The sequence below is a fragment of the Anopheles merus genome, chromosome 3L (genome assembly GCF_017562075.2).
Source record: "Anopheles merus strain MAF chromosome 3L, AmerM5.1, whole genome shotgun sequence".
NCBI classification, from domain to species: domain Eukaryota; kingdom Metazoa; phylum Arthropoda; class Insecta; order Diptera; family Culicidae; genus Anopheles; species Anopheles merus.
This window is the reverse complement of record NC_054085.1, coordinates 31,149,575-31,164,048: the sequence shown is the minus strand read 5'-3', so window position 1 is coordinate 31,164,048 and position 14,474 is coordinate 31,149,575. Positions and strand designations below refer to the sequence as shown.

Genomic DNA, 14,474 nt, shown 5'->3' with positions numbered 1-14,474 from the left:
CACCACACCGTGTGTGCGATGCGTTTTTGGCTATCATTTACGCTCTTTCTCAGCCTGGGTTGGCTCTCTCGCACTCTCTAGATTTGCCTTACCCTCTTGCATGCGTTTTTTTACGGCTCCAAACTAGTAAGCGGCCAGCCTTTTCCTTTCGTTGCAGTCTTGTTTCGCTGTGGCGGGGTCGGTCAGGCGGGTACGGTGGAGGTGGTTTTGGTGGCTTGAATTTTTTCCTCTTTCTCTCCGCGCAGAGAGGTGGCAATCGGACGATCGCGATCCAACCGTGGGTAAGCCGTTGTGCAAAAGCCCGATCGTACCAGGCCTGTTAGTCTCCGAGTAGACACGCTCCAGGCGCAACCGGCCTCTCGCCATTCGTCGTTGCCGCTTTGTCGTCGTAACCGTGCGTGTAAGAGAAAAAGGGTATTTTTTGCTGCTTCGTTCGATCTTAGATATGTGCAAGGTGTGCAAGGTGTGCGTTTTTTTTTTTTTTTGGTTTTCAACACGCTCCGATCAAAACTGGTGTATTAAAAGCAGTGCCATTCCTTTGAACGAACGAGTTGAAAATTGATGGTATTCGCGGATTTGTAAAGCAGTGCTTTGTGAAGTTGTAAAATGTAGTTCTTTTAATGGAGTGAAATCAATCAAGAAAAATTGCCTGAGTGTGGGCGAGCCGAAGAAATGATCGTTTTCAATAAAAACACATACAAAATGCGTGAAAGTGTGCGTACGCAAAAGCTAATAGCTCGCAATCGCGATGTATGTGTGAACGCTCGTAAACAGGAAAAAAGTTACTATTAGCAATGTTACAAGTGCTTCTTTTTGTTAGTAAACTGAGTGCCTTGAATGTTGTCTGAGTGACTTTGAGTGAGAGGAATGTTGTAGACGTTGTAGTAGCGTATGTTTTGATCTCCCCGCACCTTTTTTCACTCCTCACAAGAGCAACATGACCAAGAATGGTGTTAGTGCTGCTCAGCCATATCTTGCTAGTGGTTTAGTACATTGAGAGCGCCTGTGAGTGCTGACAAGAGAACTCAACCACCTCTACTACAGCATCATTCTCTCGAAACGAAGATCCTGCTCTCGATCTTCTCATCCCTTCTCTTTCCTTTCGGACGTGTTGGTCTCGCTCACCCGTTCGCGTCTTAGTGGTTCGTTTCGGATGAAAGGCTCCCTCTCTCTCTCGCTTCTTCTCATTCGCTCTCACTCTGTCTCGCTTGCTACGATCGTACACTTGCTCGGTCAGATGTAACGTTCTCGGAGCGTGCCCCCGTGTTCGCTGTGCTGGCCGCAAGATCTTCGCAGATCAGTTTTTGTTTAGCCGTCGTGTCGTTTGGCTCGCGCGAACTGTTTCGTTCTGCAGAGACTCCACTGTTCAGTGAGCTGTTTCGTTCTTGCGTGTAGAGACTCGTGAGTGTTGGCAGAGTTTTTAAATTTACTGTGGGAAAAATATTCGATCAGTTTTAAGAAGTGAACTTTAGGGGAAAATGTTTTACATCACTTAATTTTTTTTATTCAACTACCAGTGATTTAAATAAAAATGTGATGATGCTGAGTTTATTGTTTTTCGTCGATATGAACATATTTAAAAAGTTGAATAATTTGCAGCACTGCAAATAAATCAATTTGTTAGGCCGGGTTCAATTTCATCGTTCTTTTTGCCATCTTTTTGCCATGGCCATATCGAAGCCAAACAACACTCCGCTGCGAATGTGCTGGCTAGTGCAAAACTTCACAACTCGGCTCGCTTGCTACCCGACAAACCAAGCGCGTCTGTTTGAGGCATACAAAAACACACACACCCGTGCTACAGCCACTCGAAACAAACGACGACGGGTGGTACGTTAGTGGCTCGAGAGTGTAATTTTTGCCCGTACTTTTTCCGTCTCTGAAGGTTGTTTTTCGGTTTTTCAACGTACGGTTTTCCGTTTTGCTGGCAAGCGACCAGCCGAAGCTTGGCGGGCGCGGCACACGCTAGCGTTTCTTTTCCTTGGAAATTGTGCATAGTGTGCAGCTCTTGGGTTGGAGGATCGTTTGCTGTAGGTTGATTTTTGTATTGTTTTTTCCTGCTGTTTGTTGCGAGCGAAGACGAGTTTTGGTCGTCATCTGGCTAAGGGTTCAATATAAGACGAATAATTAATTTAGATAAATATTAAAAAAGAAATCTCATTTTGAAGAAATCAGTTTGAAGTCAAATAATTTGATGCTAAAGTACTGTCGCTGGTACCTACATCATTACTATCGCTGGTAGACAGCATCGATTGCACATTGTGGTACCATGTCTAGAGTCTTTATTTGCTCTACTTATTGAATCGCTTCAAGTCGAAAAACAGTTAACAAATTCGGTGGTAAAAAAAGCAAAACATCTCAACATTAAAACAACAGCACTCGTTAAAGCAAACTCACCCGCGTCGCATCGCAACCTCACCGAAACTGAATGTTTGCAAATGAAAGTAAAAACAAACGCTATTACCAAACCAGCCAACCAGCTAATCGCACTCGACGCGCGGGCTCAAACGAAATGAAGCAAGCAAGACGGTTAAAACCGCTGGCAAAATTTCACCCACGCGCGCGCGCTGCAGACCCTCCGCGGCGGTCCGGTGGAATAAAACAGTCAAGTTTACTTTCGTTTGGCCAGCGCAAAGTAACCGTGCATGATGATGAACGCTGCTGAAGATGCGCTGTGAAGATGAAAAGTGAATCGAAAAGGAGGGAAAAAAACTAGCTGAACGTACTGTTGTGGCGTGCTTATCTGTGGGCAAATAATAGGCTAGTGGTAAAAGAGAAGCTCGTGGAGAGTTGAAGCGCATGGTGCAGCTCGCGTAGAAGCGAAATGTTTGTGAGAGGATAAAAAAACACACGAGGCCTACTATACGAGGAAAGGAAGCAAACGCAAGGAAAAGAGTTAATAAAAGTGCAAGTAAGCCAAGTATTGGAGGAGACTCATCCGTCCATCACTGTGGGGCAAAAAAAATATGAAAATTAAAATTATTCAACACAAGGAAAAGCTTGGCGCCCTCGTGTTGGTGGATCTTTGATTGCACTTTGGTGCAGTTGGAAGAAAATGTGTTTGGTTTTCTCGTTTTCTTCTTGGCTCTCTTGTAGCTGCCCTGTGAAGGTGGAAACGAAAACCATCGTGTCAACGAGCTGCTGTGCTGGGCATTGCGGGAGTTGTGAAAAATAAATAAACAAAGTGCGTCATAAAGCCCATTATAATATCTGGGGGAGAAACAAATCACACAAATTTTCCTTTTCGCAATTGAAAATTTACATAATGTAATAACAGGCTCACAGATTTATCTGCCGCCTGTGGAAAGCTCCATTTAAAGCCGAATAGCCGAATAGCGATAAACAAAAACGAGTGCCTTTCAAGAAGCTGCTCCAACAGCGCCTTAAGAATTGTTACCATGATAGTGGTTCTTGAACACTTCAAGTAACATAAACCTTCTTTATTCGAGTGGAAATCACACCGATAAGTGGCGTTGCCCCACTCCACGTCAAGAACACAAAGCCCGCTAGCCCGAACGCACACATCTTCCGAAATAATCGTTCAATCTTTAAACCGAAACCGATCGCCACTTTTCGCTCGCGCGCGCGCTATAAAAAGAGTTCAATTCGCAGGCAAGACACGAACCCGCTCCGGTTTATGCTCGACTTTTGTGTTGTTGTTGCTGTTTTTTTTTGTTTTTGCTGCCATCTTTTCCCATCCTTTCCAGCAATCTCCGATGCCACCTCAATCGACACATTCGTTCAGCTTTTCTTTAATGATCTCACTCTCTTTCTCTTCCCTCGCCCGCGTACCCTGTTGTGTGTGTGTGTGCTTGAATTTCTTGCATCGATCGTCTCCAATCGAAAACCCTCTTCGGCAAAAAAAAGTGAAGTGTGAAACGACAGCGCATCAAAAGGCATCGTCGCAAACGAGTGTCGCAAACAGTGTTTTCTGCAGCAATTTGGAGCTGCCCAGGCTTGTGTTGCCGCTGGCCGCTCCGGTGTGACCAAACAAAAAAAAAACCCGGCCAAGAAAAGTGATTCTGATAAAACAAGTCCGTTTGGACGTTGCCGACGTGCCGCGGGAGTGTGTGTGTGTGTGCGCGCATTTTCGCGTGTCTGTTGCGGAGTCGCCGCCACCGCGCAGTGATTTTGTGTGTGATTTTCCTTAAAATTCGTCCCGTTGTGTCCCCAATGTGTGCGCCTGTGATCGTCGTGCGTGTGTCCCGGTGATAGTGTGACCCTTTTCGGGGCGGCTGTTTTTTTTTGGCAGCCTCCAGGCGGGCGTCAGGCAGAGCGCGTTGTGCCTCGGGAGAAAGAGTTTGTGTGTCCTGCCGATACGTCGTGGCGAGCATTTGGCGGTGAACCAGAAAACGAACGGACGCGGACGCCCGGCTTTCAGGGCGGGTTGGTGTTCGAGTTTCGAGCCCACTCACGGCATTGGCAGCATTGGCCGATGTGTAGTTTATTGAGCAATTAACAGGAGATAAACCGTAAGTTAGTGCGACTGTGCACATTGTCTTATTTATTGTAGGTAAACGTTGCTTTTCCTCCCTTCGCCGATGTCAATGACCGTTTTGAGAGGCGTTTGGAGAAGATTTTGTAGGCATTACAAATATGTTTGGGAGGCTATTGAGTTGCGAAGCGCGATCTTAGATAAGTATCGTTGAAAGAATCGAGCCGGGGCCGTTTTGATGACGGGGCAAAAATCTGGTCCATCCCACGAGCAAGAAGCCTTTCAGCAGAAGAAATCTTGCGGTCTTGGGTCATTTTTTTATGTTGAACGGTTCGACCTCCAAGAGCGTCCAATGCTGCGTTCGGATGAGAGTGAAAGTTGTATTCAATATGCGCCCATGATGATTGTTCCTTTTTTTTCTCGTACCGTAAGTTCCGAGTCTCTCATGGTTCACGGGCGCGTAAGTGGTGTGAAGATATGCATGCTGCAGGGTGAATCATTCGGTTGTTTTTTTTTTTATTACAACCCACCACCACTCTCCGGGTGCATTATTAGTATCCCCATCAAAAATTACACCCCAAGTGTTGTATAGAGAGGCTATACAAAACAATCACACCTGCTCAGCGACACTGAACAACACACCGTTTGGTGGCGTTTCCTTTGACACAAATGCGTTTGATTTCACATTTTTTTCATCGCTGAATTGCCTCGCAGTTTTGGGTGCGAGATTTGGGTTTATGATTTAATTATGTTGAGAAATGTTATGAAACCCTTGAGGGGGGATCAAGACGCCACGTACTGGATTACCGGGCGCTTAAGTAACAAGGTGAAAGTTCGTAAACTTGAATTTAAGCGAACATAAACGGAGGTCGCCTCCGTCACTGAGCCGGAGAGGCGGTTGAGTAACCGACTGTCCGGGCCACGCGGTTACCTAAAGCCGTACGTGAAAGATGCAGCGGAGAAAGGTTCGAAAACTCTCAAAATCAAATGAATGAAAAAAACAGGGTTTTAAGGCATCATTTGCGGTTGGTGGTTAAGAGGGAATGCAGTTTTGTGCCTGAGCGAATGCACACGATACATGTGTCCAACAATAAAATGGGTTTTTGAACGTTTAAATACAATATTTTAAGGTTCTTCTGAATGTTTTAAGAACGTTCCAAGCCTCCTGGAACTGGAATGTTCCCGCTAGATCAATCTCTAAAGCTGATAATCGTTATGTCTTTAAAACCGTTAGCCGAACAATCCTAACCTTCACTGCAATCCATCTTTCTTTCCGGATTAACACCCATTAATGGTACGCTCCCCGCCACCTTTCAAAGACTCTCACCAGTTCCTTCTCCCTTGTAGGACTAAAACGCGCCCAAGTTAACTAAGCTATAAATCATTTGATCTCGATCGCTAGAAAAAAGTGAGTGTGCTGGAGCACAACAGCTGCTGCTGCCCGCTCAATAGAGCCAACGTGTCCACGGTACAACGTTAATCGTGGTATTATCATTATGGGAGCACGGGATGAGGGATGCCTTTCTATAACGAAATAAATCGAGACCTTAGAGTGTATTGCTACAAGCTAAAATTGAAAGTGTAGAGCAACGGGAATCGATGGTGGATTGTGTTGGATGTAACAAGGGTTCAGAAAAAAGACGAATGATTTAGGGCTCAATTTACAGGGGAAGATCATGTGATCGTTATCTGCAAGGGAGGCCAATGTCTAGAGCGAAAACACTTTTTCTAGCGTATGGCCAAATAAAGCACTTTCACTAGAATCTTTAGTGGAAGACTTGAAGAACTTCAAGAGGAACCCGAAACCAAACCCACGCGCAGTATTGCAGGCTACAAACGATCCAGAAAGACCTAAACAGAGAGAGAGAGCGAGACCAGCCAAAGGCAGCATCCAACACAAGTGTTGTAGCCATTTTTAGCCTGCCTTACCGGCCGGTTATAAAACTTGAAACCGCGCAGCCACTGCTCCGGTACCAGGGCTGGCGGTAAATTTCCTTCATCCGATAACCGTGGGATCAGCGTTGCGGTTTTTCTTCGCCCTGCCTATCCGTCCGGCCCGCGAACTGCGACTCGCTCGCCCGGGACACTTTTTCGCGAGATTGGGCAGTTCGCAGACCGGTTATCAGTGGACACTCGAAAATCACTCGGAAACGGGGAAAGAGCGGCAAGTGTCAACTCTGCTCCCCCCAAGAAAAAAAAAGGAAAAAAAGAGATGTGCTTTATTTTCATTTCGAATGCTGTTGCGCTAATATTATGCAAACGGAACGGTGCGAAACTCGCCAAAGAACCGGAATGGTTTATCATTTCGCGCTTTTGGTCAGCGTTTTAGTCGAAAGCGATCGTGTTCTTGTCTCTCTTGTTTATTTTTTTTTCTCTCTCCCCTGTGTGCTTGTGTACTAGGAAGAGATTCTGACAGCTGCTGTTTAGTGTGTTTAGCCCAACTGACAGCTGTCAACGCGAGTCGAGTAGCCGGAACACGACCGTGAAAGTGAAGAGTGTGTATGTGTTCCAAGCATTTCTTTACCAAACCACCACTCGTGCGACTCGAATGCCTTTCTTTCCCAACGCCGCCGCGAGACGACCGGTCCCAGGTTCCGAACCTGGGCCAACCTTTCGCGTCACCAATCCCACCCAATGCGTTTCGTTTCGGAAATGTCAGACGGGCAAAGGGTTTTGGCCACTACGCGGGTTTGTGCGGCGCTAACAGCTCGCCTTGGGTGCAGGATTTGTCATTTGCGTCTATGTGTGCGTTGAACTGTTGAACTGTAAGGCTCGGATGTGTGTAAGTGTGATCGAACCGTAACATGCGGTAACAGCATCCGATCACTTACAAACACTCACAAACCTCTTCCAACCAATACAACAGTGCGTGCACAAAGGTAACATGTTTCACTTTTGCTCGCGAAAGGAAAATAAACCAACAAACCCCGCCCGGTGGAGGAGGGAATTGAATTCAACCATCGTGAAGTGAAAACGAAAGTAAAGATCGAACGTGTGTGTGTGTGTGTTTCTACGTCGAGCAGTGTTTGTGTATATACGTGTAACGGACCCCTCGATCGTGACGTCACACGGCGGTTCGATCACGATCCATTGCGGGCAATTCCGCAACCTTCGGCGAACGACGGGCGCGAACGGATTGGAGTATTTCTTTTTCGATTTCATGGATTTCCTGCAACGCCGCGGTACTGGCTGGCCTTCGGCATCAGGAGGAGCATCAAACAGCGGAGTGAGATGCAGCGGAGTGAGCGATGGGGCGCACGTTGTAATTCATTTCCAATTAGCCCAATGGAGGAAAACTTCCCCGAGCTCATCTTCGTGATGGGATAGGAAAGATCGATGGTTTGAGGGCAGCAACATACACTCACAAACCAGAGTGATTGAAAAAGTCGGGGAGAGTGAGTGGGCAAACTCAGTCGGCGTGCCGTTAGGACCGTTTTGCAGTTCCCCCCTGCTACGCTCCAACCAATTACACTTTCTACCTTTGGCCCAGCTGACGAGCAGCAGACGCCGCCACGGACTCCCCGGACCTCTTCTCGTTCGCGGAGGTGGTTTTTCTGGCCAGTGCGGCCTTTGTTGGCGTGTTTGCTGCTGCGGTGCGTGCGGCGTGGAGACACGAAGGACGGCACCGTTCCGATCTGGTCGAGCGTGAATGAAATTGAAAAATCACCCGCGATTCGCGAAAACGGTGATCGTTTTCGTGATCGTTCGGCTGTGTGTAGGTTGGCATGGGCACGGCGTCTATTGGATGGCCTGGGAGCGTTTTAGGGTGTTATCTACTTTGAATTTTGGTTGGGTTTGCAATGGTGGATCGAATAATTACTAGGAATTTTAAGTTGAAACCTAAAGTGCTTGAGTCCTTTTGAGTTGATTCCTAAAGTTGAGTTTTGGAGCTAAAGAACCATATAAAGAGTGTAGCATTTAATAACTGCTTAAAACAACGCTAAAGGCTCTTTTTGTTTGATTGAAAGCCTCAATTGAAAGCGACCATTAAGAATATCTAACATTAAGAAGATCAAGAAGAATACAAGACTCGATCTTCGATTTATAGCAAATCGAATCAAATCACCCGAAAATTCAAAATTCAAATCGATTCGTCGATCAGCAAGCTGAATTAATGTATTTGATTCACGCTAATCAACAACTCAGTAAGATTACAGTTAAAAGATACTCTCTACCATCAGCTTAAAAAGTACTTGAAGTTATCATATCAAATAGTAGTTTCTTAGTAGCTAATAGATTCGTTTTGCTCGCCCAAACAATTTCCCTGGTCACAACGAACCGAGAACGATTGCGAGTAGTGCTTCAGTTTTAATAACTTCACGATTTTGTTGAAGTAAAAAAAGCATTGCATTCTTTTGCAATTATTACTCGTGTTGCACCCATTTCCCTGGGCTGCTTCAGTAGGCTTTAGCAGTATTCCCCCCCTATTTCAAACGGTTAGCCAACCCATCCCAACGTTCCCTAGCGTGACTGCCAGCGCTTCCCAGTGCAAATCAAATAGTGGCCGGGTAATGCTGTCTGTTTACTACCACCAACGAGCCTCGGCAAGCTTTTGCGTGCATTCGTAGCGCTTTAAGCTGCCCTGCACTGTAGCTGCAATTTGTGCAACTGTACCCAGGGTTCGTGATAGTATTGTGCAGTGAAGCATGCAAGCTCCGACCCGTCCGGCGGTGGTGTGTAAATGCTTTGCTCAATCAAAACCCATCCAGCTGGCAATTGATTGGCTAGATGGGCGAGAAGGAGGAGGAGTGCGCAAACAAAGGAAAACTTCACAAAACCCAAACACCAACACCGAGCGGCTCAACAATTAGAGTTTGTTAAGACGGCGGCGTATTATTTGCTAGTGCGTCGCTGATTTTTGCTGATTAAGTGGGCAAAAGGCTGAATATCGTTTTGAGATCTTTGTGTTTAAACAATTAACAAACAAGTGGGATGGCATAAGAGGGAAACACCGTTTAAGCGGGAAAAATTGAAATTTTACCTTTTATAAAGCCAGCCCAACCGGCCTCCTGCTGGTTGTAGAAACATAGCGCATTGATTTGGTTGATGGAAAAAGTAAACATTTCGAGCTAACCGCTTCCAGAACCACCACTCCATATTTGCATAGCCTGTAAAGTTGACGATCATTCTCTGGGCAGTCAGCCAAAGCAAGCAAGAAACAGACAGAGAGAGAGAGAGAGAAAAACTGCCAACAAGGAACTCCAAGCATTGCTTCCCACACCCCATCATGCCCCGAAGTCGCACCGAGGGAAGTTGAAGTTAACGAGATTTCAAGCTTCAAGGTGTGGTATATGGGAGTCTATCGCTCTGTCTCTCTTTTCTCGGTTCGCCCGTCATGGCACGGTTTTTGGTGGCATTTGGCCGTGCCCTGAACCGTTTGGACGTAGGTTGGGCTTGAGAGTTTCGTGCAAATAAATTGTGATCCTGCTTGTTCGGCCGACGGGAGGGGAGAATTATTTTTTTGTATGTAATACCATTAAGAGCTGTACACATACAGCCACACACACAGAGACACAAAAATACGCTGGAGTTTGTGTTCGGGGGGTGAACTTTTGTAACCTTTCACACAAAATCACGGCTCACATTCAGCATTTTCGCACATGCAAATTTAAGCAAACCGACTTGGTGTGCTTTTGCGGCCGCCGGGGGTTCGTCGCTTATCGTTATTTGAGTTTGTCTAAAAATACACCTCAATTCAGAGTTCTAGCAGAACAAGGTATGGGTCGATTACTTCCTGAAACCATCATTGTGCGTCACCCGCAGCGAGAACGTTTGGCTGTGTTTGCAAAACCATAATGAAGTGCCCAGGCGAGGGAATCCTATTTATGGACACTTGAACAGGTTCTGCCCTGGGCCGATACGACACGATGTACGCTACGCGTGAGAACCATCTCCGAAACGAGGGGAGTTCAGTTTTGAACAGGATTTGGCAGTTCCTACCGAAAAGGAAGCGACTCTCATTACACGCCGTGTGCCCTCTGTTTGGTTTAGCGCGCATGCAATGCAAGCTCATCCTGCGCCATTGCCGGCGTGCTCGTAAATACACACGTTTCTTTGAAGTTTAGCGCAAACCTGCCTGCCTACCAGCTAGCCAGCATCATAAGGTCAAGTGCCCCGGTACTGGGCAAATGTTTATTTTTTAGTCGAGACGAATGTCCGAGAGGATTGCCGTTTTTTTTTGTTGCAGACCAATGCATTATGTTCACCGAGCTGTGAAACGGCCCAGCAGTCGTTTGACATTTGGCAGCAAAGGTGGCATCCTCTAAGCCGATAAGCGTCTATAGGTGAAGCCGTGTGTATGACACGTTATTGAGACATAATCGTTTGCCCGCGCGCCGGATGGTTTATGCGTTTTTAATGCAATTTGCAAATGATTAAACGATCAACTTCAGGAGGTGTTACACGGTGTTACACAGCAACGCGTGTACGCGTGTCTGTCGAAAACGGAAACTGCTAGGAAACATTGATTTGTTGGCTAACAACACAAGGACGTTTGTTTGCCAATTTGGAGTACTACTACTGCGAACATCAGAAAGCTCATTTAGTTACCGAAATTGCAAACATTAAACATCAAAGCAAGCAAGTAACAGCACACAAAAAAACGCATTAAAACGAACATCGATGTGGTTTGGGGTTATAATGATGCTTGCAGGTTGCTGCAACATCCCCATTGCAAGAGAGTAACACAGAAAAGCTCTTTAACCACCGCAACCACATCTGCTCTGTTGTGGGTTTGACAAATCGTTTAGCTTGAGATATGTGTTTCAATGCTGCACAAGCTGCCTAGAAAGCGAGAAAAAAAAGAGCCGAACCTCAAACCAACCAAACACCACCAAAGCCCAGAATTGCAAATAAAAGATTACAATTATTATTTAGGCAACTGTTCAAAGGCGGCGACGGGCGAGTGTGGGTGCCAAGGCACGCTGTGAAACGACGCCGTTTAATCGTGACGCTCGGGCTGGCTGGTTGGCCAGTGCCGTTTGTTGGTACACATGGTCGCGCAAGAACCTTAGCGCTCTGTTGGAAAAACAAGCAACAATAATGTAGCACCACCACCACGACCACTACTGCCAGCGCGATCACGAACCCATGGCCAAAACCGACCGTGCGCAGATTTACATGAAGACAATTGGCGCATTGCGTTTTCACGTCGGCCGGTTTAAAGAACTCCACCGAAAACTCGCGCACCTCGCTTTAAAAAAAAACACACACACAGCCACAGAGCCACGGTTTCGCCCGGAGTGAGATGCAACGCTACAAATTCTGCTTTCGTCAGCGTGTTTATTGCGGCATACCGAGGCAGCGCACCGCTTTTGGCGCACCGTGTTTGGGCTGAAGCGTGAAGCCGCGGCCAGCTACGTTTCGGTGGCCTATGGGAAAAGCGACCCACCAACAAACAAATGCACACCGTCCCCTCCTCCTCCTACCCTGCCGACCGTTTTGGGAAGGTTTTAAATTTCTGAATGGGTTAATAATGGGAATCGCTGGTGGGACAAGGGTGGCCCGTTTTGGGGGTGGTTTGGTTTATGTTTGTGGTAGGTTTGACTGTACTAAATTTCTTTGCTCCAGTTTTGTGTTTCGTCTGGCGGGGTGGTGCACCTCGTTCGACATGCACATGTGTGGGTGTGTGTGTGCATAACGCGTGGCTTTACAAACTGTGCTTCATGCCGCTGGCGCTGGTTTGCAACATATTGTCATTTGGTTTTGTTGTTACTTTTTTTTTTGCAAATTGCAAATTCAAAGCGTTTTTTATTAGTTTTTGGCAACGAAAAACAAGACCATACGATCGAATTAATGGAACAAACAATGGATCGAATTAAACAGCTTTTATTGCGGCTCAGTAACAGCCGGGGTAACGTTTTGTTACAGGGAGTTAATGCATGTAGTTACAGGGGGTTTCAACCCGATTTAACATTGTCAACATCGCTTTGCATTACTTAGTTTGTGCGATGTTTATATCCAAGAAATGAATTCTTCAACTGTAACTTACAGACTGTGGAGGTGTTGAATACATTTAATACAATACCTTATAAACACTTGTTATTCAGTTTCAGTTTCTCACTCTCCTAGATCACACTTATCTTCCAAAATTTTTGAAAACCTGCTTCTTTGCTTCAAATCATTGTGATATGAATAAATAATAAATTGATGCTATGATTGCAAAAATGGTCATCAAGTCCTAATATTTGAAGAAAATTTTAATGGCCCGCTGTTGAGTCTAGTAGAAAGCATTTAGAAATAGCCTTGGGCGATATTGGACATCCTATAATTTATATTACAAATTTGCACTAGACATTGCTTACGTTAAGTTTTGTCTTCTTACTTAGAACAACTCGTATGCTTTTATACAATGCAGATGAATAGAAATGTGTTAATTCTACAAGCATGCATCTTAACAGAGCACAACTTTCCAGAGAAAGCATAGAACCACTCGTTATACTGGAGAAAACATAGCCATAAAACAATAAATGTGTCACATTGCAAATAGAAGAAGTCGTAAAACCCCGGCCTCTCCCGTGTAAATGAAGTTGTCCAAATGATTTGTATCCTCCTGGTCGAAAATCCCCAGGAAGCATGAAATGTCGTAATTAAATGCTAGAGAGAGAGCAGCAGAACAGAAACGAAACCTAAAGGCGCTTAAGCGAACGGGTTCGCCGTTGATTACCTTCATACAAACGCGAACGCCCGGATAGTTCCCGGAGTAGTGTTATCGCTTGATTGTAAAACTTTACTCCTCTCAAAATCGTTCCTGCCCACCAGCACAAATTAAGCCGATGAGTTGTGCTCCATAAAATGCTTTCTTTACACCTAATAGCTGGCGAATGGTGTGCAAAACCCCTCGCGCTGCCACGCGTCACCGATTTCGCCGGGGTCACGCGCGTGTGCGTTCTTGTTCGCGAAAAGAATGATTCATCTCTGCAGCACTGCGCCTTCCCTAGAGCTGCCGAGATACAGAACTGGCAGCAATTAAGCGAACATTCATGCTAGAAATGTAATCTCTGGGGGAAGACAACAAAACAAAGACAAGACATCTTAGTCACAAACGAAACCTTCAGTAAAAGCGGATTACGATCGTAAAGTAAGATAACATATTTATCGCACCTCGGGGCGCCCTAAACGAAGGAGAAGATGTTTCTCCCCTTTTTTTGCAAACAGATCCTCCCGACAGCATCCCGTTATGGGATGGGAAGCTGTGATTTGAGAGGCCTTTTGTTTTGTTGAGGCGTATTTTGTTTCAGTTTGCGACCATATCGGCCACCAAACATTGGCAAAGGGTTGTAAAACGGAACGGTGTTTGTGTGGATTATTTATTTGCTCACACTCAGCGAACCAAAAAAAAAAAACGAAGGAAGCTTAAACAATATCGTATTCTAACAGCTCAATCCTCCTGATCCTCCGATGGCTCCAAACGGCCCCGAGATGCTGGATTAAGATACGCCAAGCACGCGATCGGGGGCTGCTGATCCGTTGCGATCCGTTCGGCCGGTGGATTTAATCGGTTCGGGCAGCAAACGAGCTGCCTGACGAAATAATCAAAATACGTACGAGCAGCTCGTACGAAACACACCTCCCCCTAAGCGGTGTATTTTTGTATTTTTCGGGCGTCTGGTAGGGAGAATCAATCTTGCTGTGGGTTTACTTCTTGCGCTGTCTGTGTGGCGCCGGGTGTGAAGCAAATCCGTTTCGTGACGCGTGTGCCTTGTCCGTTTGCGGCTTAAAGGGGTTCCAAATCCAGCCCCAACATGATATGGGGCAATAATCTGGCCATTATTAAAAAAAAAAAAAAATAACAGCAGTTGCAATAATCCACCCACCGTTTGCTTCGGGCTTTTCGTTTCTTCTTTTTCGTGTGCTTGATTGTGTTGAGATGTATTATTTTTTCCTCTATTCTCTGTTTACAAAACAGTGGTTCTTCTTGTCTGTTTTTTATTGTTGCGCCGTGTGTGTGCTAACTGCAACTACCATGTACACCAAAACTCGATACAGAGCTGCATCGTGTGCTTTTTTTGGACACTCCAATGCGCGATTTCTTCACACG

General features: G+C 45.8%; 1 protein-coding gene across 7 annotated transcripts in view; it reads left to right on the top strand.

The window, feature by feature from the left end:
- Positions 1–303: 303 nt before the first annotated feature.
- The window catches only part of LOC121599619 (A disintegrin and metalloproteinase with thrombospondin motifs 1), a 98,207-nt gene continuing 84,036 nt past the window's right edge, over positions 304–14,474 (top strand). For 3 of the 7 annotated variants that reach the window (XR_006005702.1, XM_041927563.1, XM_041927564.1), the window contains exons 1-2: positions 1,307–1,401; positions 3,868–4,472. The gene's annotated coding sequence lies outside the window, so the exon portion shown is untranslated. Of the gene's footprint in view, positions 415–1,306; positions 1,402–3,867; positions 4,473–14,474 lie in introns of those variants that run through there. The other 4 variants (XR_006005703.1, XR_006005704.1, XR_006005706.1 and 1 more) reach the window with 4 other exon arrangements.